At 38.4% G+C, this 25,538-nt stretch overlaps 1 protein-coding gene across 1 annotated transcript in view; it reads right to left on the minus strand.

Annotated features, from left to right (window-relative positions):
• LOC131980876 (zinc finger E-box-binding homeobox 1-like) overlaps window positions 1-25,538 on the minus strand; it is an 82,850-nt gene that overhangs the window by 29,352 nt on the left and 27,960 nt on the right. The gene's annotated exons all lie outside the window — the stretch shown is intronic.

Here is a 25,538-nt window from a genome sequence, read left to right on the forward strand (position 1 = left end):
GGAGTCCAGTCTGATTGCCTTCTTAAGTGTCTCTCCTTCGTACATTTCCAGCACTGATGGAACCAAAACAGCTGCTGTCCTGTGCTCCATGTACTGAAGTCTGCAAGAACACTAATGTGCTAAATGGCACAACAGTGCAGGAATAAGTTGTGTTGCTAGTTTATGTGGGTTTCAATTTGAAAAAAGATGCTTTTTATGATCTTGCTCTCCAATTTGACGCCACTCTAAATCGCAGTAATGACATTCCCTCTAAAGTACTGGCTTAAAACTCCATGCCAGGCTTTGTTTGATGATAATAGGCCAAGATAAACTAAGATAAGGTAAGATAATGTCAAATATATTTAGTATAAAATACTTAAATTACTTATATTTGTAGCCTTTGTTCACATTTGCAACATTTCAAATTATTAACTGAGCATTGTAAGCTGAGCACTGAGCAAAATGTTTGTTTTTGGGGTTCAAAATGTTGATCCAGTAAGTCAGACTGAAATTACAATTATGGGGTTATATAGGTGAATTTGTGTTGAAAAAAATGATACCAACATGGCATATTAAACATTTTATATAGGCAGAATGAAAAGGATTAAAAAACGTCATAATAGGCCAAAACTCCAAAGGGTTAATGCAACACTGGCCATGTTAACCTTTAACCCTGTTCTGCAAATTTACTGTGAAAATTAGTTAATTATGGCAGCCAAAATGATTCCCTGATCTTTACTAATGAGGACACCCTGCACCTGTTGTTAAAATAACCCTGCTAACCAATTAGAGAAAGGTGGATGCATGAGATGCAGCATGCTGTGGCCTCATTAGCCGCCCTGGTCAAACAGGACTGTAGGCCAGCAGATCACAACACACAGACCTGGATCTTCTGTCTGTTCATGTTCAAAGTAAAAATCGATTACTGACGGAAGGAAGAAAATGAAACTGGCTTTTTCTGTGATTTTCCGTTTCTAGTTCTAGTTCATTGCTCTTTCACTTTTGGAGGAGTTTACAGATGAAAACACTATATGTTTATATGTAGAATTGCCTGATCTTGACATCTCAAAACCCAATTTACCTAGACCAAACTAACAGTTTCAACTCCAAATCAAATGTCATGCTTCCAGATCCCGTGTCATCATTTGCACCAAACTTTGCAAAACATGATATTCATCTTTTCAATCTTTTTCTGTCACTGAATTACAATATTGACTCATCATATAGGACATGAACACGATCATTTTGGCTGACCTAGATGATGTTTGACAAACAGCAGGTTTTACTGACTATTCTAAGACCTGGGCGCAATGAACAGAAACACAATAGTTTCTACTCTGTTATTGCATTTATTGAGGATATGTTAATATTTTTTAAGTTAATTGCTCCTTGAAAGGCTGTATTAGCATTAAAACCCTGGTATATTATCATAATATCACTGACACTGGTCTTAAAATTACAACAATATAATTTATCGGAATCATTTGTAGGACGATACCTCGTCTCCAAAAACAGTTATGGGGACGGCCCTAGTCTCGAGGTAAACACAATTTCCTTTACTTCATGCACACGCAGAAGATATTAAAAAAAAGGTAGAAGAAAAAACTGCAGCCAAGAGGAAAAATAATCATTTACAGTATATATCAGCCTCAGAAAGCAAATCTATTTTACTCTGTGCTGCACTCAGTGAGTTTGTCTGCAGGGTACAGCCTCTTAATGGGAGCTCAGGGTGACAAATGGACCAACTGGACTGGTCTGAATGAATTTAGCAGGAGGTGTGTGTGTTGTAAAAGTTGTAGGTGATGGCAACATGTAGGTACACGGGGATGTAAGTGATGATGAGCACTATGCAGGAGGTATTTAATTGCTTTTACACTGTCAGCATGTGTGCACTTATGACTGTGTGAGCACAATGAGTATATATATATATATATATATGTGTGTGTGTGTGTGTGTGTGTGTGTCTGTGCTCTCTGCGGGGTGGCTGTACATCTTAGTGGAGGTGCTGAAGACAGCTAATGAGGAGGAAAGCTTGGGGTGTTTGTTCACAGGTGACAGGTGCACACACACACACACACACACACACACACACACACAAACGCACTCACGTTTGGGACCTATGTGTGGTTCTGCATCTCTGCATGAAATACAAAGCTATTTCAGGTATAAAAAGGCTGTGCTAGTTACCATTTACACATCCTAAGATGCATATATTGCAGACCAGATGACACACACCTACAGCACACACACTTTCCACACAAACACCCACTCCTCCAGGAGTGATGCGGTGCTTTCCAGAGACGATGCTGTCACTGCTCCAGACAGACGAGTGGAGCTGAATGCGGTGTGTGTGTGTGTGTGTGTGTGTGTGTGTGTGTGTGTGTGTGTGTGTGTGTGTGTGTGTGTGTGTGAGTGAGATCGATGCATGTCTGGATCAATGTAAGAGGCTGGAACAGAAAGAGAGGAGAATAATATGTTTGTATGCAGGAGATCTGGTTTGAGGTTTCACATAAGCCGGGTGATGGAGAGAAACACGGCATGTACACAACTTTTACTGGTTGCTGTCTCGGATCCTTTGACATGTCTGCATGTTAAAGGTCGTGGTCTAATCCCAGCTCAGAGCAGAAATAAATATGTGTTTCATATATAGTGATAAAATCAGTGGCAGCAGCAGAGGAGGAGCAGTATGATTTCCTCCATTAAGATTACAGTCCACTAGGGCTGCATTTAACCACTATCATCATTATCGATTTATCAATTTATCCTCATAAATATGCAAGGAGATAGTGATGAATGTTGATCAGTCTCCACAGAGTCAAATATTGACTTCTTCAAACATCCAAAACATCAGAAAAAGACTAATTAAGCCAGCAAACATTCATATTTGGAGCTTAGATTGCAACAGTATTTTACCCAGCAGTAAGAATAAATATGTCACACCATTAAGATATATGGAATCATATATTTATTTATCATCATTATTGTTATTATTATTACTATTAATAACAATGACCCTTAAATGAATGAAAACAGAAGGGTCTTTTTGGTTGTACAAAAGTTTTATTATAACTCAAACTTGAAATAATTTTCCTCATGTGTAAAATATTTTCTATATATTTTTCATAATAATATATTTTTTTCAATCCCATTTAGAACAGAAGCTGTTGCCAGTGATTTTTGGCATTTACTGAACATAAAGGAATTATCTGCAACTGTGTTGAGCATCAGTTTGTCTATCAACTAATTGGTTAATCAACTAATTATATGAGCGCTACAGTACCAAAATAAAAGCATAGATAACCACTCAAAACCTGCAGCTTTGCACTGCAACACAAATAAAATTTGCCTTGCAAATAATCAGTTACACCGACAACGTCTTGCAACAAAATATTACCTATAATATCATTACCGATATAACCGATAACGATATCGATATTATCGTTATAATATCAGCTTCACATGAATGTCATCTAAGGTGTGTAACAGCAACTTCTTTGGCCTTTACTGTCTAAAAGACACATTTTAATTTAAAATTACTTCCTGGGTTAAATGTACACAGGAGACAATGTCACAAGGAGACAAAATATTGACAAAAACAATAAAAGACTGAACAAAAGAGTGAACCAGAGTCACACCACTTCTTATGAATGACCTGCAGCTCAGTTGCATTCTAAGTAGAGCTGAATATCAATATTTGACGGATCAGCTGATTACTCAATAACTTTGCTGCAGACATTCAGCCCAAACAACCGACTGCAGCCAGCAGCTTCCTAAAAAATCAACAAACTGTGTCTGTGTTCATTCAGACAAAAATGCACATTATTACCCAGACTGGCTTGTGGCAATTCCAATAATAGAAAGGTCTATACTTCCAAAGAAGCAGCCTGTGTCTGTTCAGCACACCAGAGGCGGCCTGCTGCAAACTGGTGAGTTATTCTTAACAATGGAGGCTGCAGGGAGCAGCAGCCAGCTGAGCTCCACAAAACACACATCACACCCTGATACTCTGCATCCATCCTTCACGGAGTCTCAAGACTTTGGTCAAGATGCTGCAAAACACACATTGGTCCACCTGAGTCAGAGCTTTGCTTGGACTTTACTTGTGTATTGTGACTTTTCCTAAATGTTTAAGGGTTTGATTACAACAGTTTTCTCTTGTTTAACCCATTTAAGCCGGGAAAGCATTACAGCATTTCTACCACTAAAACCAGGAGCGATGTTGCGTTATTCTACCAATAAAGCCGGGAAAACGGATATGTCGTTTTGTAGTATTTGTAGTTTTTTTCCACCTATTTTCGGTCTCTTGGCCAATGAAATGCATCAGAATACATGTGGGAGTGTCGCAATGCAGCATGTTGATTTTTAAAAAAACTTTATTGAAGGTTTGGACAAATAAACTCAACTTCTCATGAAAGCCACGAGTATAAGCTCTCAAATACTTTTTGAATTTCATTTCTATCTGCAACAGAGGCTGAAAAATCTATTATTTAGTAGGCATTGACACTTCTGTTGAATTTCCAGAAAAACTTCAGGTTTTAGGGGGTTATTTTAGAATGGCCCATAAGTTTTACAGGCATTTTTTCTAGGCGTTTTAGGCCGAAATGGGTTCATGGTTCCCCCTCTTAGTCAATTACTCGACTAATCGGTCGTTTTGGTTTTAGTCAACTACAATTTCTTTCATAATTTAGTCATATTTTTGAAATGTTTTTTTCATGCTAAATGACTTGTTTCTCAGACACTTTTGAGTGCATCCCTGGTAAACACAATTTAAAGATTTATTGTGCATCATTCTTGGTGGAGAAACTCGATTAAATCAACTCAATTCAATTAACTAAAAGTTTAATCAAAAAGTCAACTAAAAATGTATTTTGTCAAAAACAGCTAAACTGTTGCTTTTAAAATATACAGTATTAGTGTTCTACTCAGCGCCAATAATATTATAATGAGTCTCTTTAGTTATAGATAATATTCGAATATTCAAATAAAAAATAGTAATTGATGCTGATGGTATTCTATTGTCTGATGAAACCTGAGTAAAAGTGGTTCTTAAAATGTGCATTAAGCAAACTGATTAAATCATGTTTCTTTAAAGTACTCTTTTTGTTTTGGTCGAAATAAATATGTCATTCATTCATTCAAAATGTATAGAAATACCAGCCTGAAGTGTCTCATTCCAACTAATTAAAAATGCTGTAATTTCTGCCATAATAATGACATCAATCCTATTTCCGAAGAGTGACACAGCAAAACCTGAAAATGAAGCAGAAACTGTTGTAAACAAGAGCAAACTAGCTCTCTGTCTGGAGAAAGCTGAACGCAGCAGCATTAGATCAGATTACAGGCTGATCAGGTTCAGACACATGAGCGTGTTTCATCTGGTTTAATCACAACAGATTTAGGGATTTTAAAGTCAGACAGTTAGCTTTAGTTAAAATTATAAACATGGTGCAGAGCCGATATGAGGCTGCACCCTGCCTGCAAATAAGCCTGAAGTTAATGATGATCATGTGCTGCTCCACTGAGTGCACTTATCACAACAACAGACTGGGGGCGCTGCTGAGCAGAGTGGGACTGACAAACTGACTAGTGCTTCCCACACAAGTGATGTAAACAAATACAGACACACTTACAGACAGAAGAAGTACTACAGTGACTTTCAGTGACTTACAGTGTGTGTGTGTAGACGGAGAGACAGACAGACAGACCTGTCCACAACATCATGACAATGAGTCAAATAAACTGTTAATTCTCCATCTGGAGGTCTGTAAAGAGTAAGAGGCCAGCTCAGAGGAAGAGGGAAGTCTGGACGATAGCATTCCTCCCTTCCTGCCATCCATCTCTCTGATTAAAAACCTGTTTCATAACAGGCCCCTTCATTATTACTCCAAACTAATATTTATTCAGATTTCTCTCCTGATTACTCCTTGGATTTCTGCCCATTCAAGTCATAAAACTTTTTTCTGTGCCTCCTTTTTCAGAGAAAACATGTTTCATTATTCAGCGCACCAAACTCTTGGCCCTGCATTTCAAATCCTTGATAGAAGATAAACTTTATGTGCAGTGTACCTCTGAAACAAGAGAAACAATAAAACAAGCAAAGGAGTCGTAAAAACAAGACTGACAAGGGCAAACTAGTTTTGTGGTCTGGACTTTTTGCTTAATGTTTGAGTGAATAGTGATTTAATTATGATGTGTGTCTCTAGTGTAGGCTTTTGTGCTCTTTTAACTGACAACAAGACACTTCAAAATAGACAGATATTGATAAAATAGCATACACTGCATTTCATCACACCACCAAATACTAAAACTGACTTTTAATGGTAAGGTGTATCTTTCCAAGCGGGTGAAAGTTTCTAGATTAAAACAAAATAAACATTACAGAGAGAGTGAGAGCAAAAAGTCAGAGGATGGACTTCATGATATCCTGTCTTCATGATAACCTTATCAGACATTATTTGTGCTGACCTTTAATTAGGTAGTCTGACTGAAATATAAAAGAAATATGTGCAATAAGACCTTAACAAAGAAGCAGCACCAACAACAAAGTACCAAAAATCCCAGAAAATAAGAAGCATTACTGTGTCTTCTTTTTACCTTTCAACGACTGCAAAAGGAGAAAATAAAAAAAATGCTAACAAACAGCTCCTCTCTACACACAAACAGAGAACAGCAGCAGTTGTGTGAGCTGTGTGTTTGTGAGCGTGCAGCAAAGTGTCTGACTTCTTCCGTGTCGGCGTCAGTGAGGCAGACCCACAACAGGACACGTGACCCTGGAGGGGAAGTCATGTGTGTCTGACACACCACAACACAACCCCGACTGGACCACATGGCCCGGTTTCTGGGTCAAAGGTCGGCTGCTGTGCAGTGGGAAGAGGAGGGGGAGGAGGGGGGCAGGCTATAAATGGAGCAGTCTCTGTCTGCAGATACAGTACATCAGGACTTTATTGGCCTTAATAACAAGACGAAGCCGTGAGAGCAGCTTTGCGAGGATGAACTGAAGCACAGTAGAGCTAACATGCTCACAGTGACGATGCTAATATGATGACTTTAAGCATGTAAAATGATTATCATGCTGTAGAGGTCGCAGTTGCATATTTTTTTGTTTGACAGATTTCTTAAAAGAATGACTGCAGGCGATCACTGCAACATTAAGTCCAGTTGGTGATAGCATATTAATTAGCGACTGTTTAGTCTCGTCTTTAGTCTTATTCTCACATGCAAGAGCCTGTTATATTATAGCTAGTTTAGCCATCGCATTTGGAGGCTCTGTCTGTTTGTCAATAGTCGCTCTGAGTGCCTGAGCACTGTTTGAATTCACTGTTCAGTCATTCAGACCAGAACGTTACTCTGGGCACTTTGTCTGGGAGACAAAGTGCAGTAGAGCTCCAAGCACAGTGAGTGTGTGATGAACAGCTGAAATGGCAGCCAACTAAGTAGCATGAAATTGCAAAATGTAGCTGAGTGTCTGAAGTTTCTTTAAAAATACAGAATAATTCCAATGGTCTTAATAAACAAGGCGTGTTGGAGGGCAAAGGACAAGATTGTGCACCACCTTGTTTCTGTTTATTTTGTTTAGCCCTTGTGTTGACATGAAAAGTGACCACATGGTCAGTTTCATCTTTTCTCTCCGTGCCCTTAACTGCATAATCTTTGACCTTCAGTATATCATTTTTAAAAATGAAAGGTAAATGTTATTAAATGTCTTATCATTCAAATAAAATAAATTAAAATGCTGGGCAATAATAGATTTTTACGGAATTTTTACAAGAATGTCTAATGCAAACTCTACCATTTTTACCATCTTAGTTTAGTGTGTTGGCTGCATGTTGTTTTTAGCTCCAGTGCCAAGTCAAATGTCATTAGTTTTGTATGAATTTAATTCTAAAAAACTACTGGACACATGGTTTGATCTGAAAACTAGATAATAAAGCTATTCCAAGTAATTCAATTGGTATAATTCGGGGGGGCTACATGATGGTGTAGTGGTTAGCTACGCGGGTTCGACTCCGGCCTGAGGCTCTTCTGTGTGGAGTTCTCCCCGTGTCAGCATGGGTTCTCTCTGGGTACTCCGGCTTCCTCCCACAGTCCAAAAACTTAGGTTCAATTGGTGACTATAAATTGCCCGTAGGTGTGAATGAGAGCGTGATTGTCTGTCTCTATGTGTCAGCCCTGTGATAGTCTGTACCCCACCTCTCGCCAAATGTCAGCTGGGATAGGCTCCAGCCCCCTGCGACCCGAGTACGGAAAATCGGTTAAGGATAATGAATGAATATATAATTTCATGGCAATCGACCCAGTAGTTGATGAGATATTTTGGTCTGAACGAAAAAAGTGGTGGGCTGGTGGGTCACCTAAACATCAATCAGCTCGGCTTTGCATCGTTTTAAAGTAAGATAATAACAACTGATAAACAGATAATAACTCACCACCACCAATTATTACCTTAACACTTGGTGATTACCTCTTTCAGCTGAGCAAACACACATTATACTGAACGTGAATTAAAATGAGTCAACTCCTTTATTTATGATGCGTTATTGAAAAGTCCTGACTAAAGAAAGACGTGTGAGCAAAACATCACACAGCATGACAAGACCACAGCCAGTCTCCCGGTGTGTGTGTGTGTGTGTGTGTGTGTGTATTGACCCAGTGCAGCTGTGCAGCACGGGACTTCTGCCAAGCCCCTAACAGACAATTACCCCACTGTGTGTGTGTGTGTGTGTGTGTGTGTGTGTTGTGTGTGTTGTGTGTGTGTGTGTGTGGCACACCAGAGTGAACATCACTAAAGCTGTCTGTCTGCTACTAGATGTGACCAGACTTTAACATGGTGAGCAGCTGCAGAAAGAGTCTGCCCTCTTAAAGGTACAGTCACACATTTTCTCCCCCTTCACATTATTAAAGTTTTAGTTTTGAGAACAATTCTGTCCACTTAAAGACGACATGTCCAGCTTTTTATCAACCTGAGCTTCAAAAAAAAAAAAAAGATTATCATTATTATTATAGTAATTTTTTTCTTAATTATAACATGAAGATATATACTTAAAAATACCCCATCACGAGTCCAAGAACCCAGTGTAAAACCTTCCAATTCTCTGTTGGTCAAAAGCTAAATGATTTTTAATTTCTACTAATATAAAAGAGAGAAAAGCAGCAAATCCATGATTTTTCAGAAGCTGCAACCAGCACGTTTGTCATCTTTTCCTAATCACTTATGGCCTAATTGGCTAATTAATTCAACTATAATATTAACATTTAATTGTGTTCCCTTCACTGCAAAAAAATAATCATGTTTGAATTAATTTGTCTCAACAGTCAGTGGGAAAGTTTAGAGAGAATTTTTTTGGATCTGGAACTGTTTGAATACAAAAAAAGAGGGACATTTTATCAGCCATTTCAGTATTTTATAGAGAAGATTATTTATTATTTGATCATTAGATGAATCCATAATAAAAAATGGCAACTGCAGCCCTACTAAAGTTACTACAATGAAGATAACATTTTCCATAAATCATGTTGCTTCCTGCTGTAAAAAGGGAGCTGTTGTTACGTGCAGGTTTTAACTCTCTTTGCTTTAAACTTAAACTTTTCAGCTTAAGAGCAGCACAGTTTCCGTTTTCTGCTATAAAGCAATCAGCCATTAAACTGCTTATTATATGCATCACTAGGCCTGTAACAATAACTACACTACTGATTTATCGTACACATTAAATTGGCATGACTTCGATAATATTTGCCATCCTCAATATCGCCTTTTTGTGTTTTAAAACGTGTTTGGTCTAAATAAGAATAAACTGCAGCCTTATCCCTACCATTATGTTTGTCACAGCGACTAAAGTCAAATGCACAGAAAAAAACTATAGGCTACAGATGAGACAGAAAGAAATTAAAGAATAAAACAAAATGGTCTCGGGTTTCAAAGCTGAACCCAGTGTGGGAACATTTTGGGATAAAGGTGGATGACACTAGAGAGCCAATTAACCCAAACAAGCATTGGATTATTGTGCTACTACATTTTCATTATAATGAAACTTTATCGTCCAGGAAGAATGGTTATTGTGGCAGACCTATGCACCACAAACACCTGAAGAGGCTTAAAATCTTCTGACTGTTTGTGTTGATTATATCTACTGTATTCACTGTTGAAATGCTGCAGCACACATGCCACTGCCCTCCACTTCTTTCCCAAACAGCCCCTCGCTGCATGACTGGAAGTTGTTAACTATGCAGCACTGACTCATAATCCTGAGGTGTCTGTTAAAAGTCAACATCATGAGGTAAGACTGGCTGCGTCATCTGCACAGACAGCAGAGGAGGGGTGTGGTAACTCACTTCCCTGGCACACCGCGCCGGGTTTCCATGCCCATCTCGCTTTTAATACAGCCAACAACCTCTGGACGAGCACACACACACACACACACACTGCAGAGCTATAAACGCATCATCTCCACACAGACACACACATACAGGAAAGCCCCTCTTGTTGTAGCCAACAATGTAAGCCAGAGGCCAGGGACTCCCCCCTCCTCCTCCCCAAAGAGACGGAGCATCTGCCACGTGTATGTTCAAATATATATGTGTGTGTGTGATTAATAACTGCAAGTGAATCTTTATAATTCACCCCGCTAAGTCACTGAAGCCTGGTGTGTTTCAGGAATTGTGTGTGTGTGTCCACAGAGTAATCAGGACTCTCCAGCTGCTTCCTGCTCAGCCCAGGTGCTCAATCAGACCTCTCTCTCTCTCTCTCTCTCTCGTTCTCTCTCTCTCTCGTTCTCTCTCTCTCTCTCTCGTTCTCTCTCTCTCTCTCTCTTTGCAGGGTTGACCCTTCAGCACAGAATAGCAGGAACTATAGAAAAATCTGAAGGGCCTCACCATTCTGCTCCAGAGCTCCAACCTTACACTGGGAAGAAATACTTTAAATTGCAGCTCTGTGACAAATAAGTTCCTAACTGGTCCACACAAAGCAGCAAGAAGGCGAGGACTGGTTGAAACAGGTTTGGTGCACTAAAAAGGCAAAATTAAAGCTGAAATAAAAAGTGTTCAAGCTTAAAATTAACACTCTTTATGTCCCTTTAATTTCTGTCTTGAATGAATGTTTAACACAGTATCTGATCACAGCGCCTGAGATGACTGCACAGTTGAGAAACAGCGATATATTCTCTGCATTTCATCTATAATTTACCGTCAGCAGCTTTGGCAGGTTACCAGAAGGGTTAATTTGAGAGACTGACTACCTGCGCCGCCCACTTCACTTCTCTCCGTGTAAGAGAATCGTCGTGTATCTAGGTTAGTCCCACTGAGATCAAGGATCCTCTTTTACAAGGTAGACCTTTTAGCTCACTGCAGTGTGTGTCAAGTGTGAGCGATTGATTTTAAAAGTTTTATTTCACTCAGGAGGGGAAAACAAAAAGCTACCTGAAATTCACATGTCAGTGTCACGGCAGAGGTCGTAAAATGTTTGTTATTTTGTTTTATTATGTTTCAGTTTAAATACACTTGAAGCTGCTTTGCTAAAATATCCCAGAATTCATGAAATTTAAGACAGAAAATTTCACTATAATTCCGACTCTAATAGTCATATTTAAGATGCGCTTGATGCAAATTGTGTCCATATACAGGGTTATTTTGCCACAATAATCACAGCTAGGACAATGATAATGTACTTGTATAATGCCATGTACTGAATGTACTTTATATTTTGGAAATGTATGATTTGTTGTGGTGGAACCAGCAATTATGTAGCAAAATAACCTCCTCTAAAGAGGTGATATTTTGTTTTGGTTTGTTTGTCAGCTGTATTACCGGAATATTTCTCGCCTGGACCATTTATTTTGGATACATTAACAATTTTTCATTATTTTGTGAATATTGTGAGACAGTGGCTAGTCAGACATCTTAGTTTTGTGAAAGAAGCCACAAAAACTGGAACTGTTCACAAGATAAAGGTCTAAACTGCACTCTAGCTACAAATCCATGATTCTGAGAAGATGCAACCAGCATGTTTGTCATCTTTTCTTGATTACTTAACAATCAAATGACTAATTTAACAATAATATTAACATTTGAATATGACATCTTCCCTGCAAGAAAAATGTAAATACAAAGTCTGAACAACCAGTGGTTTAGTATACAGATACAATGATTAATAAGTTAAATGATTTGCTGAAGGATAAAGAATAATCGAATAGTGTTTCAATACATTTTCTTTGCTATATATTTGACAGTAAACTGAACATTTTGGGATTTGGGAAAGTTGAATTTTCATCATTTTATAGACAAGACAATTTATCGTTCAATCACTAGATGAATACACGATAAAAAAATATTCCAGCTAATGAAGACAACATGTTCCATAAATCCTACTGCTTCCTGCTGTATAAGGGGCTGTTGTTACTTTCCACCAGCCTTCATTTTCTGAAAATATTTAAGGTGATTTTTCCAGCAGAAATCCATTCAGTGCACTGAACGAACTCTACCTGGTAGCGTTGTGTGTTCATCAAAGCATGTTTTCCTGAGGCCATTTTATTTTTTAATCCAGCACATTTACACTGAGTCGATTCTAACACATTTGGTGTTGATTTCTGGTCCCAGAGAGCAGAAAAATGTTTGGATAACATTAAAATACTGTCAGTTATCACCCGTTCAATCACAGTGGAGGAGGGGCGGGACAAATACCACAAAGACCAACTGTCACTCGCAGTGCTGAACAACAACAATAGAGGAGAAATGAAGCACTTAATCTGGCGCTAAAAAGACAAATCTCATCTCTCGAGAATCTTCATCAAAATTAAACAAAACTTAGTTTTGTTCGGAGGCTAATGGATGTCAGTGATTTACTGCTCTGAAACAAATGACATTTACCTGATTTTACAGATCCTGGACAGTAAGTTGAGAAGACTGACAGTAATAAGTCATATCCAATACCAGGACACTCTTAATGCCTGAGTGAACCAGGACTCGGCTGTTATCAGTAAAATCATGTAATATTTTTTTTTTTTTTTTTTTTTTTTTTTTTTTTTAAAGATTATTTTTTTGGCATTTTTACATGCTTTAATGAAAGTGAGAGACAGATAGAAAGGGGGGTGACATGCGGTAAAGGGAGCTCAGGCCGGATTCGAACCCGGCTCCACCGCAGCGAGGACTGTAGCCTCTATACATGGGGCGCCTGTGTAAACCACTACGCTACGGACCACCCCAAAATCATGTAATATTTGAAAAAGCAAGAAGTCTTAACTTAACCACTCAAACATAATCAAAATTTAATGTCGACATTAAACATACAAGAGACAGAGAGAGACATGGAGAGAATATAACAAGGTCCCTTTAAGAAGATTCTGAACTCTAACAGTATTATTTTTGTGCCAGAATGATTTTCTCAAAGTGCATTTTAATGTTTCCAAAAGAAAAAGAAAATATCGCTTATGGAAATGTGTTCTGGCAGAGTTTCTTACAAGCTGCTCTTAAAGGCAGAATACAGGCCTGGAGTGACTCTGACATCATTTTCAAACTTCCCAGACGTTATTAGGTGACTTAAAGGTGACAGGTGCTACAACAGCAAGGCTGATGTAATTTCCCCAAAGCTCCCGTTTACGGCAAGTGCAGCTGAAGAGGCGGTGAGTCACAAGACGACACTACACCTGAGAAACCGCTGACCTCATGGCTGCAGAGTGTGTGTGTGTGTGTGTGTGTGTGTGTGTGTGTGTGTGTGTGTGTGTGTGTGTGTGTGTGTGTGTGTGTGTGTGTGTGTGTGTGTGTGTGTGTGTGTGTGTGTGTGTGTCGCACAAGTGCAAGTGTGCTAGAAGAGTGTGACTGAAGTGTTAATGTATGCTTCTCTTGAGCAGTGGTGGAAAAAGTATTGTCAAAGTCCTGCATTCAAAATTTATTTAGTACTAAAGTATCAGCTTTCAAATGTCCTTAAAGTATCAAAATAAAATGTACTCGTTATGAAGATTGGACCCACTCAGATTGTTTAATATATTCTAAATATATATATATATATATATATATATATATATATATATATATTACTTTATTTGTATTGATGCATTTATGTATTACATTATAGGTTTTATTTTATAAAGATAGTGCTCATTTTAAATACTTAATATACTCTCATGTGGTTTAATAAAAAAAAAGGTTGTATTATTTTACATTTATCACGTTTTTCATGTTAAATGACTTGACATGAAAAGTAACTAAAGCTGTCAGCTAAATGTAGTGGAGTAGAAGTATAAAGTAACATAAAATGGAAATACTAAAATTGTACTTAAATCCAGTACTTAGTTACATTCCACCACTGCTCCAGAATGCTTAACCTACATAAGTGAAATAAAATGTCCATAAAGATTTCAATCCTGCAGAATACCTCATTTCAGAGTGATAACATGCATCAAACTCATGATGTACATTGCATGCCGTGTGTTTGAGGTGTGTGTTTGTGGTGTGTGTGTGTGTGTGTGTGTGTGTGTGTGCGTGTGTGTAATGAGTCATGCTTGTCGGGGGGTGGCAGTGCTTGGGGGTATTACATAACATTGTTAGCTCTGATCTCAGTCCTGTTCTAGCTGCCTGCAGAAAACCACTGATTCGACTGCACCTCTGCTCCAACATCATCTTCTGTCTCAGCAACTGGAGTTCATCAGCGAGGCAAATAAACACTAACGGCTGAGGAGGTTTGGATTAAAGCTCCTCCAGGTCAGACTGTTACACAAATATCCTCCTGTCTCATTAGAGAGGGGTTTCAGGTTGAAGAGATGCATTCTGCTGTCAGGACGGAGTATTTCTATGATAACAAAGACAAATAATTCACCCTCCAAATGATCATTTGTAAGTCGGTTGGACCATGTTTTACCTTGAATTCTTGACAAAAATTGTTTTTGCACATAAAATCCATAAAATCGGTTTTATTGTTTCTATTTTTTATGTTTAATATTATTTTTATATCTCTTCAATTTGTTAATATGTGTCTTATATGTGCTGACTTTATTATAATTTTTTCCTTATATAGAAATATATATAATTTTTTTTTTAACACTGAAAAGTGCTATACAAATAAATATTATTATTATTATTATTATTATTAATAATTATTATTATTATAAAAACTAAAGTTAAAATTAAAATTAAAGCTTTTATAGTGTTCTAGATTGTAATGTTTAAGTGAAAATGCATAAATGGAAACTTGGATTTAACTGAAAAAGTTGCCTGAGAACTTGTAAATTATATTATTTATATTATCTTATTTGTATTTTAATTTAGTTTTGCTTTTGTAAAATGTGGCCCCCATTTACTTGAATCCATCAGTGTTTTACTCAGTATTTGTATTCTCCGTTCAGTGAAGGTATGCAAGAAAATCAAAATGTTTTTGACATAAAATCTGTCACTTTAGTGTTGAAATATTCATTTAAACCTATAGAAAGAGTCTAGTAAACAGCTGGAAGCGAGTGCTTTTTTTGGCCCCACTAACACTTAATCATTTCCTCTCTTGTCCTTTTAATAGAAACATACACAGATCATCATTAAAACCACCAACGAGCACTCCTTGACTGAATGCAGACAGCCTTTGATGAAGTACTGTGGATATTGAAGTGCAATGAATCATAATAAGCCACTTAAAGATAAGAAAAAGAACCTGGAGGACATGCAAAAATGTGTTATCAAAATACAGAAAGAACAGCTTCACTCTGATAGGTGCACTCTGGTAAAGCAGGTGGCCAAACTGAAAGTACAAGTACGGTACAAAAACAGAATGCCACATGGAGTTTAATACTAAATATGATGTTGGTAGAATGCTCTTTGAAGAAAACAGGTAAACATTAAGAACAATCAGTTTCTGTTTACCTGAATTCTTCAGTTCTATTCAACATAAAAGTGAGTCAATGTGAAACCAGTATGTGTTCTGTGTACAACACATTTCCAGAGCAGCGCTGCTTCTCAGATACGTATCAGCAGCATTCAACACGGCAGGAATCCAACCTGCAGACGTGACAAAGAGCACAGCTGGTTCAGCACAGAGAAATAAATCTGACTGTTTCTTTGAGCATTCTAATACTATAGGCTTTAGAAAACAGGAACTTAATGTTTAACTCTATGAAACCTGTTTGTGTTTACTGAAGCGGATATGATGCACACTGCAACTTGTATCCTTATAGAGCCTCTAACAACTTTTTTTATAAATGCATCTTTAAAAAGGTACAACCTGTGATCTGAATGTAAATAAAAGGGGAGCTGTGACATCAGCATTTTAAATGTCAGGATTTAAACTTTTTTATTTTCAGAACCAGATTGACTGACAGGCGTCTTAATAGGGATGTTCCTAATGACTCATTTCTCTGATGTTGAAGTTTACTGGTTGAATCATCTTTAAATAAGTAAACACTCCCACACAGAAACCACAAAAACTGTCAAAATTGAGCCCAATTAAATCAATAAGGTGAAACTTTGTCTGAAAAAGATATGAAATTACGAATGCCCCTCACAATTTTAACATTACGTGATGAAACTTTTCTAAATAGGCTCCCTGTGGCTGTGACAAACAAATTATATGTTTAGTTCTTTACAATCAATTTTCATTTATTAATGGTGTCGGCCCAAAGCAAACCCAAAGTATTCTTCAATTGTGAAAATGTGTCACCTATGTACGACATTGAAAAACATTTTCTTTTATTATTTTAGTCAACTTAAGTGTGCGTCGTGGCTTACTGAATTCGAAAAATTCTGCCATCTTCAAGTCTAGTTTTGAGTTTCCCTCGCTAGCTTTCAATATTTCTTCTCTCATCTCATTTGCACATGGGTCTTGCTACAATCTAACAAAAACATATTCAAAAATGCTCATCATGACCTATTAGTAATGTTGGTAGGCTAATTAAGACGTTATAGGCTGGGTTCCTCTTCATTGTAAGGATTAAAATAAGGTTTACGCATCAATTCCAACATTTTTTACTTAATGGCTCTTTTTTATTAGTTACCCCTGGCTTATACCATTACTATCTTCGCTTTTAAGTTTGATCCATTGTTATTGGCGAGTTAGTAGGTTGATTGGTTACTTTGCAGGAAACAGCTTGGTGAATTAGTTTATAAACATATAAAATGCTTTTTTCTCATCTGAAAGTCAAGCTCTTAATTTATGGGAAAGTATCTGGTTATTAAAATGGTTAAACAGAATATATATGGGCTTAAATAATTTAAGTTTGCAATGCACTTTGACCTCCGACCCTTTGAATTTGTTAGTTGCAAGGCAAAATTTGGATTTTGCAGCTTCTCCAAGTCTCAATGAGCCTAGAAGACGGTAAAAACAAATCTGCAGACTGGATGCATCTTTGACATTTACCTGCCACACTGACTTATTACTACCTGCCTGGCACACACACACACACACACACACACACACACACTGCAGCCACGATTTGTGTGTGTGACAAGTGTAGGATCAGCAGGATTTAACTCTCTCTGACAACAACTGGGTCACACGCTAACACAGTGCTGTTTGGAACTGACTCCCACACACATACATACAGACATTCAGTATAAACAGAGCTTTGACCTACATATCAACATATCAGAGGCTAATATTCTAATAAAACATGTCAGATATCTCTCTCCGCACACACACACCTCTCTGGTTCAGACACATGTAACCTGAGCACTCTGACCGTCAGTCCACGTACAGGATGTGACATATAGGGAAGCGGGGGGTTAAAAGTTGCGAGTGGTCACTTCCTGTTTACGTTCCCTCCTCTGAACTCCGTCCTCCACTCACAGATCTACTCTGGTTTATGAACACAGCTTTGAGTGGTTGATGGGGATAAAATGGAACAGAATTGATGTTAGAAACTGAAAAAAAGTTCATTTCTGTTACACGTTGCTGCAGGCAGACAGCAGAAGAAATAGAAAGATAACTTCATGGCCAACAGTTACAAGAACAATACAACTTGCACAAGGAGAACATGCAAACTCCACACAGCAGAGCCGCAAATCTCCAAAGACAGGACCTAACACTGATGTTCTTCTACACTTCCAAAAGCTACACGGTCGCCCATAAAGTTGGAAAAGATTATATTTTTTTACCTCTTTCCATGAAATGATAGTGACAGTGTGATTAATTCTTGACTAATAAAGGGTATATCTTCTTAAAACTTTATTAATCAATCACTTCCAAACATATCGCAATGGAAATTAAACCACAATTAACAGAGAATTGTGTCTGAAAACTAAATTATTCCAACTTTATGGACGGCCGTGTATAAATGTAATTTACCACCAGCTCTCTGCAGATGCTAATAATTTCACTCTAACTGCATGTGGCTGTTAGTGCTGGTGTTTCTGAATTTTGTTTTGCAATGAGGCTCATTTGCATAGAAAGGTACATTTTGCACCAAATGCATGCCTATTACCTCATTTAAATATGTGCAAATAGAACCAGTGCACCAAGGCAATATACGTGGCAGCACAGCTCAGGGTGCAATTTATCCTTTGTGCATCTTGAGTCTTTATTCATAAAGATTAACATTTTCATTCTTTTTATCTCCGTTTTATTCGTTAAAACAAAAGGCCACATAGTATCAAGTGTGATATCACTGCCATATTTTTCTGGAATGCACCACACTCAGGTCATTTAGTCAGATTGTCAATTTCACAGATTCTGCTTTTGATTGCGATCATTAAGATTTAAAATCTTCACACCCCTGCTTGATATTAACTGCTGCATGCAGTGAAGAGCACATTTCAGCAAGTCAGAAACTCTACCGACAACTGCAGTGCCAATGAAATGCCAAAATGATAATATTCACCTGATCTAATTGACGTCAATAACAAAATCTAAAAAGAAATCTAGATTTTTGTGTCACTTTTTTTTACCATGACATGACCAGAGATGACAGAGAAACACAGAGCGTCACACAGCTGAGGCTGGAGGTCTGTAAGTGTTCTCTGGCCTAATGGACTGATTTACTTTCTTGTTTGTCTCTCGATTTAGATTCACATGGAGGAAACGAGAGGAACATCACTGACAGCACCAGGCCGCTGCTGGAAACTCCCTGCTGCCAGTCCAGTTCTTTTAAATGCATGGGAGGAGAAACAGAAGTACTCACTTCAAAACAATGAGTACCTAACAGCCCGCAGCCTGTCCATGTGTGTGTGTGTGTATGTGTGTTTGTGTGTTTGTGTGTGTGTGTGTGAGGGATGAAGCAGGCAGGCATTCAATCATATAACCTGCACTGTCATACTCACTCATAAACTCCCTCCCACACACACACACACACACACACACACACTACCCACACATACACTCTCGTACAACCACTCTGGCAGGGCGGTTCCCCTCTCTGCCTTCACCGAAGCGGCTGCAGAGGAGTGTATATGCTGCAGCTTTAATTTAATACTACAATACATGCATTAATCTGCCGCATCAGGACACACACGTGCCATACACACACTAATCTTCTTTGCCAAAAGGGCCATCCATACCAGCTCTACACTTGGATTAAAAGGGTTTAAACAGTAATCTATCATGGATGATTTATTGAGCACAGCTACTGTTTGTACACTGAAATCTCCAGGTTTTAACCTCCTGTGTGTCACATAGCAGAGTGAAGCTGCAGACAAGGTCATACTTAATGAGACAACATCACATTTTCAAAATTACCTGCAGACCTGTTACGTCATTTAATTATTTGCATTGGAATGCACTCAACAAACTGTTGCTTTTATTTATTTTTGCAATACTTCAAGTGCATTTACCCTCCACACGTTACTGTTTTACTATTATATTGTATCGATGTCATCATTTTATATAGCTGCGTACATGTCATGCTCTGTTTTTAAAGCACTAATGGAGTGGCACCTGTAATCTCACTGCTTTTAATATATAATGACAATAAAAATTTCTAATCTAATCTAATCTAATCTCTGCAATCATTTTTTCAGTCAATCAATACGTATTTTTAGTGTAGATGTCACAGAATTTCACACAAAACACTTTCTTAGATCCCTTTGTGACATCCTGACCAGCAATCCTAAATTCCAAGACACTTTAATTAAATTATGAAATAGAGGAAATCGGTATCTAAATGATGACTTTCTGAACATATTTTGGTTGCAACAAAGAGTCTATCTCACAGGTCTCACAGCAGCAAAAAAACAGCTTATACCAAGACATTAGTTTCTTAGTTGGATACTATTTATTCAGAAAACATGAGTCAAATGTAAAAATTTGGTCTTAAATTGCAAAAAAAGTTAATTGGAAAGGAAATGGTTTAAAGATAAGATAAGATATTCCTTTATTAGTCCCACAACAGGGACATTTTAAGTGTTAAAGCAGCAGAGTGGATAGTGGATAGCAAAACAAAAAGAAGCATCAAATAATAATAAATGGTAAAAAATAAAAATAAAAAAAAACATGAACTAGAAGAATTATAAAAAGTATTAACTTTTTGTAAAAAATAATTAATTAATTAAAACCAAAATTTGTTCACTTTATGTTCACACATGACGAAAAAAAACTTTTGACAGGCTTGTTTCTCAGTTATTTGTTTAAATTGTTATTTTTATTCATCAAAGTTGTTGATAATTGATGATTCTGTGGATCCACTAATTATTTCTTGACTTATTGTTTCAGCTATAGACATAATAATTAATCTATTTATTCACATACACACAGTAAAAACAAAAACAAGCGTCCATCAAACCAGAATATGAGTTTGTGTCAGAGACGTGAAGGCTGGGTCAGCAGAGGGCAGGTGCTTTGCTCTGGGCTCCGCTCTCCTCTGATACTTTATTTAAGACTTCTTCAAAATACTATTTAGGACACACGGCGAACCTGATTGGCTCTCTGCTGGTGTAGCATCAGTCACCCATGAGTAAGAGGCTAGCAGGCTAATCACAGTGATGTAGTCTGCCTGCCTGTCTGACCTGCTTCCCTGCGGTTTGACAAACAGCCTGGGGAACAAGAGGCTGGATTCTGTTGAAATATCTCTTTAATAGCCTTCTGAGTCTGAAGGCTTAGATGGAGGACAGGTTTGAGGGCAGGACCTGAAAAGAGCTCAAGGAGATACACGTGTGTGTGTGTGTGTGTGTGTGTGTGTGTGTGTGTGTGTGTGTGTGTGTGTGCTGTCTCAAGGCTGCCTTGCCAAGTATAAGCGATTAAGAGGAGCCGGACTGACCCCGTTTTCTACTAGTCCCTGAAGCAGACCCGTGAAGATAAAAGACTCGGGACGTTACATAAGCTCTACTCCCAGGAGACGCTAGTGTGTACAGTGTAACAGCCGCTGTCACAGTCACAGAGAGAGACATGCTCCACTGGTGACAGAGATGAATCAGAAAGAGGAGGCTCCTGTGGGTCCAGCAGCAGCCAGTTAGAGCGACCTCCCGGGCTCTCAGCTCTGCTGGACGCAGTCCACTGGTCAGAGCATCCCTGGAACCGGCGGGCTGAACGAGAGGGAAGGCCGACTGCGAGAGAGCAAAAATCAATCTGATAGCTTGAGTTTCCATGCCAGGGGCCACACAAGAGCCCGACGACCGGGGAGCGACTGATTCAATTTACCTAAGAAGCCCAGCTGTTACTCAGAGAGACAGAGACAGGGAAAAAGTATGTGTGTGTATGTGCTTGTGTGTGTATGCCAAGAGAAACTGCCATACTAGCACTTTCTTTTCTTCTCTCTTTCTTTTTGTAATTCCATTTTTATGTAGGTCTCCACTTTGGCAGACAAGAGATTCAAGACTTAGACATTAAATCTTGTTGGCTGGCTAAACGACCGTGTGTGTGTGTGTGTGTGTGTGTGTGTGTGTGTGTGTGTGTGTGTGTGTGTGTGTGTGTGTGTGCGGGCACTGCTCCTTCACAGTGCTTAGGCTCATGACAGGCTATATATTACCCATACATCACCTGCATGTGACTCTTTGATTTCATTATGGGCACAAACAGACTGCAGTGCATGCGCAGCACGACCCGCAGTAAACAGGTTCCCTTTAGAAAGCTGCACAACACTCATTTCCCTGTTTTACAGTCTGCAGCCTGTGAGCTCAGCTCTACCTTCCTCACACTCTAATGTTTTGTAGTTTAACTTTTATTTTGACAAATGTAGAGACTCTCCCCGTTCAAAGCCATAACAGAACACATAGCTTGTTAATAATGAATGTCCTGTTGCAGTTTGTGGCTGGCAGCCCATCATTTTTGCTTACTGCACACCTCTGCCTTTGCTGCTGAACCTTTTTGGAGGGACATCTGTGGTTCTGGCAATGTCCCATCATGCCATTTTTATACCCTAATATACTTTGCTGGGAGACTGCAGCAAAATCAGTTTAGTTTATGAATTGAGTTTGGTGCAAACCTAATAGATGATCCATAAATTAAATCACATTGCAGCTGGTTTGCTCAACATGCTAATGATGGATGTATCTTACTTGTTCTAGCAAAAACTGTGGCTTTTGTCTGTACCATGGACTTAATAAAAATAAGACTGCAGGGTTGTCAGGATACAAAAATTTTCAATTCGATACTCGATACCATTTTCGATACCATGAGGATAAAAACAAAGACCCCAAAATTTAGAAAACAGGAAAAATGCAACATGTCAAAATTAACAGAACCACAAGTTAAATATTTATAATAAAAAACAGAGGAGACAGCAAAAAGAAACTGCAACTATGATAACAAGCTTCAGATACTCGATACTTTTGAAAATTAGTATTGTATCCGGATACAACGTTTTAGTATTGATACCTTTTTGAGTATCAATACTTTTGACAACCCTATAAGACTGTACTCGGGATCAACCTGAGGTACTGTAGGTTGGAGTTTTTTTGGAGAAAGCAGGTGATGATAAAACTGCCAATAGAGCCAGGCAATAATGTGAAACTATTTCTACACTTCGATTGCAGCCACTTGCTCTTTCGCTTTCTGTTCCCTGGAGAGCTGCAAGTCTCCGACCTCTCCACTCCTCTCAGCCTTACTTCACTGTAAAGCCTGACTCACCCAGAGGACTGCATCTCTAAAATACACATCACAAGGCACGGCCTCCAAACAGACAGATCCGAGGACCTGCACGCACAGTTATACATATAAATCCAGATCTCCAGCAGTTTGCAGTTCACCTGCAGTTGTCCAGCTAGTCTGCAGAGCGGAGATCCCCTGCCACATGTTTAGTGAAAACACTGATTAGGAGCAAAGGCTAATTGTGCTTCAAAGAAAATGAAACCTGGCACTCGGAGCAGGAGAAGGTCAGAGATTCCTCACAGCCTTTGAGCAAGACCACACTGCACCGTGGACCTCTCTGTTTGTTGCAGAGAAAAGCTGTTCTGATAGCATTACTATTAGTAATGGACGTCTGGGAAAGGAGCTTTTTCTGTCACAAATTAACTATTGAAATCCAACCCCAATCTGTTGCTTTCATTTTTTTGTCAACAATAGATTTTCTTGCCTATGCTATACCAATACCAATAGCATCAGATCAATTCAAGAGATCCAACATTTTCTGTTCTGTTTAATGCACTCGCAACATCACAAGACTTGCTGTCACAACCACAAGCGTGTCTCCAGTTATTTTCCTTCTGCACATCCAAATATCCACATTACCATACTGTTCAGAATGCAAGAAAAATATTAAGTATGTTGCATTAAATAGTGTGCCAAAAATACCAGCATGTTCTATTGCATCCAGTTGCATTTTGCAGCTTCCTGACCCAGCATATCTTTAAGCAAGACGGTCAAAGTTCAGCTGCAGTACGTACTAAAAGTTAAGTGAGACAGTGTGTGATTTGGTAGCAGGTTTTGTGTTTTTTCCTGTTTTCCCCCTCCTCTTGTGTGTCCTGTCTGTTCCTCTGTGTCTGTGTTGTGGGCGTTGCCCCGCTCTCTCTCTCTCTCTCTCTCTCTCTCTCTCTTTCTCTCTCGCCCTCTCTTTCTCTCTCTCTCTCTCTCTCTCTTTCTCTCTCTCTCTCTCTTTCTCTCTCTCTCTCTCTCTCTCTCTCTCTCTCTCTCTTTCTCTCTCTCTCTCTCTCTCTCTCTCTCTCTCTCTTTCTCTCTCTCTCTCTCTCTCTCTCTCCCCTGATTGCTGCCAAGCTTCACCTGCTCCAAGCTGCGCACCTGCATCCCATCCACTAATCAATGCTGCAGTATATCAACCCCAGCTCTTTACTGCACTCACTCTTTGCCGGATCGTTGCTGGTTGGGAGTATGGTGAAGCAGCACTGCCGCTGTAGTTGAAGCAGTCTCCATTACCCTGACTTGCTTTGCCAGTCATCAGCTCTCGCTACTTTTGCTTCACCAAACTAGATTCTCCTCCTCAGATTATCTGTAACTTCAGAATAAAACCTTCCTCAATCATTCCACATCTGAGTCTGTATGCTAGGCTAGAACCCCAGTAGTCAACACTACCTTTTAAGCAATCTCGTCAATTTATCACTCCAAATGTTTGTCCACAGCACGACACAGGAATATAAAGTGCTTAAAGATGCTGCGCAAATGTCCTGACTCATACACCAGTTTAAACCATGCTAAATGCCTCACTAGTTTCTAATCAAGTAATCCATACATGTATAAGTCATCCATGTTGTTTATAGCAGCGGTGTCATACGGACCCATGGAACAGCTGGTGTGGCTGCAGGTTTCCCTTCCAGTCAAGCAGGAAGAGCACACCTGACTCGACTCATTCAATCACATATATCATATTATACATAAATAAATTAGTAATAAATAATCGATGATTCATGTATGATTAACTAAATGAAAGTTGATACAGCTGATACATATCATTATTCCATTAAACACAATTATATAGGACATAAATCAATATCATTAATTCATATCTAAATTTTTCTTTCCTTTATTTTTCTTTATATCTATTTTTACTGTAAAATAGTCCATTTTCATGTCAGAGAAACAGCCCTTTTTCAGCTTTTTGAGGGGGCATTTTGTGGCGTCTTCTTTTTGTTGTTTTTTTCAGCACAAACTAGGGCTAGGCTATATATTGATATAAAAAATATATCAATATATTTTTAAATCTGATATGGAATTAGACCATATCGCATATATTGATATAGTTCAATTTTTTCTTTCTTTACATATAAATGCTGCCCTTACTAGGGTTTGTCATATTTCGTTATTTTGTAATGTTCTTTTCTCATATAAATATATTTACTTCAGTAAAGGTTGGCCAATTTTATTTCATAGGATATATTATTTAAATGTGCACTTTATGGAGCTTTGATTTTAAAAAAGGTACTCCTGTTGTTATACAGTATTTATGTTCACTTAAACGGTTTCAATAAAACTACTTAAGACATGTCATATTTGGCTTTGACTGAACATTTGCTCTAACTTTGGCATTAAAATATCAGGATTTATATCGTATGTGAATATTCAGCCTAAATATATCGGGATATGACTTTTGGTCCATATCGCACAGCCCTAGCACAAACCACTGCACACACTAGAGCAGCTGTAGCCAAAAGCTGCTTCTCCTCCATTTCATAAGTTTCTACTGAGAGAATGATGGGGGAAAATGCATGGTAGGAAAAAAATGCTAAAATCTAGTTGTAGTCTCACAGTAAAATCTCAGAGACTAGGCTGGGACTAA

The sequence above is a fragment of the Centropristis striata genome, chromosome 11 (genome assembly GCF_030273125.1).
Source record: "Centropristis striata isolate RG_2023a ecotype Rhode Island chromosome 11, C.striata_1.0, whole genome shotgun sequence".
In the NCBI taxonomy this organism is placed as follows: domain Eukaryota; kingdom Metazoa; phylum Chordata; class Actinopteri; order Perciformes; family Serranidae; genus Centropristis; species Centropristis striata.